Consider the following 4,278-nt stretch of genomic DNA (forward strand, 5'->3'; position numbering starts at 1 on the left):
GGGGCGGGGCGCCACCTGCTGCTTCTGTGTGTACAGTTTCATGCTGGGTCGTCACCTGGGCTCAGGGCTTTCAACCCTCATTTTAACTACATTTTCACGGGATTTTATCTATACACCAAGCTCCAAATACTCAAGTTCTCTTTAGTACCAGAACTTGGTTTGTGTTCAAGTTACTTGTAATAAAAACAGCAGGCTGGGGTTGAGAAGTCTTTTACTATTTGAAAACCGGAGGAAATATGTGCAAATCATAGATAAGGGACTAGGATCCAGAAACTATAAAGAACTCTTACAATTCAACAATAAAAAGAGAAATAAGCCCACTGAAAAGTCCTTAAGAAAGCATTTGGTGGACATTTCCCTGAAAGAAAATATCCAGCTGGCCAATAAGTGCATGAAAAGATGCTCAACATTACTTATCAGAGAAATGCAAGTCAAAGCCACTATGAGATCTTACCTCACATTTCCTATCATCTGTCAAAAGATAAATGCTAACAAGAATCAGCAAGGAGGTGGAGAAATTGGAGCTGCTGTGGAAAACAGTCTGCCATCTTCTCAAAAATTACAGTCACTGTATAGTCCTAGGCATATGCCCAGGATAATGGAAAACATACATCTGTGCCAAAACTTGCACACAATGTCCACAGCAGCATTCTCACGACAGCCAAAATGGGGACCCAGCCGTGTCCATCGACTGGTGAATGGAAAAACAACTGTGACAGGGTCATACAATGACACGCTGACAGGCTACAACACGGGTGAGCCCCGGACACCTCATGCACAGAATCTGCCTGCCAGTGTCGAGATGTGGGTTCCATCCCTGGGTCAGGAAGATCCCTTGGAGGAGGGAATGGCAACCCACTCGAGTATCCTCGCCTGGAAAATGCCATGGACAGAGGAGCCTGGCAGGCTGCAGTCCAGAGTCTGAGCCTAAACAAGTAGGAGAAACTGGAGACAGAAGACCACACTGTACTAGTCCCTGTCCGTCCAATGTCCAGAACAGGCAAATCCAGAGAACAGAGAGGAGACGGGTGCCTGCCAGGGGTGAACAGAAATGACTGCTCGTAGATACGGAATTTCTACTGGGGTGATGGAAAGCTGAGGGAGTTAGACGGTGGTGATGATTACACAACTTTGTGGATATACTAAAACCTACTAGATTATATACCGTAAGGGGTGACTTTCATAATATGCGAATTACATGCCAATAAAGGTAAGACTTGTGGGCTTTCTGTGTATCCAAAGTCACAGTCTAGTCTGTCAGATGAAAACCACACCCACCAGACAGGGCCTCTTTGGCTGTCAGAGTGCTGTGGGGCAACACCCTTAAGATTCACAGAAGTCCTTTTGTCTTGCTGAAAGGGTTTAAGTATTTCTAAGGTTTTAATGAAGCATTTATCACTGAACCTTTGGTTTGATCTTGAGGCTATTACTTACTTGGAGAACCTTTTGCCACTGGAAATGAAGTGGGAAAACATTTTATTTTCCAATCCAGAATGTTCCAAGTCTTCTGTATCACCTCAAAATTCTGCTAGAAAACTGAACATTCCCTCCTCTAGTTCATGTATCTTGTCCTGTGCCTTTATTGTTTTCAGCCAAATAAGCAAACAAATGGCTCACTGACACTTTCAGCATTCTGTTTGGAACCAACCTTAACTAGATCCATGAGTTCATTTGGTACCACTTCTCTTTTCCAGGTTGTATGTGTGTGCTTCAGCAAAGCACGGCCGCTGCTCCTTACCTTGGACGAGGGGTATCTCCTTGCTGGAGCAGCCGTGAAGAGATAACCCACGTCCAAGGTAAGAGAAGCCCAAGTAAGACAGTCGGTGTTGCGAGAGGCATCAGAGGGCAGACACACAAACCATAATCAAAGAAAACTAGTCAATCTAATCACACGGACCACAGCCTGGTCTCTCAGTGAAACTAAGCCATGCCCTGTGGGACCACCCACGACGGGCGGGTCATGGTGGAGAGATCTGACAGAATGTGGTCCACTGGAGAAGGGAACGGCAAACCACTTCACTATTCTTGCCTTAAGAACCCCATGAACAGTATGAAAAGGCAAAATGATAGGATACTGAAAGAGGAACTCCCCAGGTCGGTAGGTGCCCAAATTGCTACTGGAGACCAGTGGAGAAATAACTCCAGAAAGAATGAAGGGATGGAGCCAAAGCAAAATCCAGTTGTGGATGTGACTGGTGATAGAAGCAAGGTCTGTAAAGAGCAATATTGCATAGGAACCTGGAATGTCAGGTCCACGAATCAAGGCAAATTGGAAGTGGTCAAACAGGAGATGGCAAGAGTGAACGTCGACATTCTAGCAATCAGCAAACTGAAATGGACTGGAACGGGTGAATTTAACTCAGATGACCATTATATCTACTACTGCGGGCAGGAATCCCTCAGAAGAAATGGAGTAGCCATCGTGGTCAACAAAAGAGACAGAAATGCAGTACTTGCATGCAATCTCAAAAACGACAGAATGATCTCTGTTCGTTTCCAAAGTAAACCATACAATATCACAGTAATTCAAGTCTATGCCCCAACCAGTAACGCTGAAGAAGCTGACGTTGAACAGTTCTATGAAGACCTACAAGACCTTTTATAACTAACACCCAAAAAAGATGTCTTTTTCATTATAGGGGACTGGAATGCAAAAGTAGGAAGTCAAGAAACACCTGGAGTAACAGGCAAATTTGGCCTTGGAATATGGAATGAAGCAGGCAAAGGCTAATAGAGTTTTGCCAAGAGAACGCACTGGTCAAAGCAAACACCCTCTTCCAACAACACAAGAGAAGATTCTACACATGGATATCACCAAATGGTCAACACCGAAATCAGATTGATTATATTCTTTGCAGCCAAAGATGGAGAAGCTCTATACAGTCAGCAAAAACAAGACCCGGAGCTGACTGTGGCTCAGATCATGAGCTCTTTATTGCCAAATTCAGACTTAAATTGAAGAAAGTAGGGAAAACCACTAGACCATTCAGGTACGACCTAAATCAAATTCCTTATGATTATACAGTGGAAGTGAGAAATAGATTTAAGGGACTAGATCTGATAGAGTGCCTGATGAACTATGGACAGAGGTTTGTGACATTGTACAGGAGACAGGGATCAAGACCATCCCCATGGAAAAGAAATGCAAAAAAGCAAAATGGCTGTCTGGGGAGGACTTACAAATAGCTATGAAAAGAAGAGACGTAAAAAGCAAAGGAGAAAAGGAAAGATATAAGCATCTGAATGCAGAGCTCCAAAGAAGGGAGCTCTTCTTTGGAGAGATAAGAGATAAGAAAGGCTTCAACAATCAATGCAAAGAAATAGAGGAAAACAACAGAATGGGAAAGACTAGAGATCTCTTCAAGAAAATCAGAGATACCAAGGGAACGTTTAATGCAAAGATGGGCTCGATAAAGGACAGAAATGGTATGGACCTAACAGAAGCGAAGATATTAAGAGGTGGCAAGAATACACAGAAGAACTGTACAAAAAAGATCTTCACGACCAAGATAATCACAATGGTGTGATCACTCACCTGGAGCCAGACATCGTGGAATGTGAAGTCAAGTGGGCCTTAGAAAGCATCACTACAAACAAAGCTAGTGGAGGTGATGGAATTCCAGTTGAACTATTTCAAATCCTGAAACATGATGCTGTGAAAGTGCTGCACTCAATACGCCAGCAAATTTGGAAAACTCAGCAGTGGCCATAGGACTGGAAAAGGTAAGTTTTCATTCTAATCCCAAAGAAAGGCAATGCCAAAGAATGCTCAAACTACCACACAATTGTACTTATCTCACACGCTAGTAAAGTAATGCTCAAAATTCTCCAAGCCAGGCTTCAGCAATACGTGAACCGTGAACTTCCAGATGTTCAAGCTGGTTTTCGAAAAGGCAGAGGAACCAGAGATCAAACTGCCAACATCTGCTGGATCATCGAAAAAGCAAGAGACTTCCAGAAAAACATCTATTTCTGCTATCTTTGACTGTGTGGATCACAATAAACTGTGGACAATTCTGAAAGAGATGGGAATACCAGACCACCTGACCTGCCTCTTGAGAAACCTATATGCAGGTCAAGAAGAAACAGAACTGGACATGGAACAACGGACTGGTTCCAAATAGGAAACAGAGTATGTCAAGGCTATATATTGTCACCCCGCTTATTTAACTTACATGCAGAGTACATCATGAGAAACGCTGGGCTGGATGAAGCACAAGCTGGAATCAAGATTGCCGGGAGAAACATCAATAACCTCAGATATGCAGATGACACCAC

The sequence above is a fragment of the Bison bison genome, unplaced genomic scaffold (genome assembly GCF_000754665.1).
Source record: "Bison bison bison isolate TAMUID 2011002044 unplaced genomic scaffold, Bison_UMD1.0 scf7180017864233, whole genome shotgun sequence".
Taxonomy (NCBI): domain Eukaryota; kingdom Metazoa; phylum Chordata; class Mammalia; order Artiodactyla; family Bovidae; genus Bison; species Bison bison.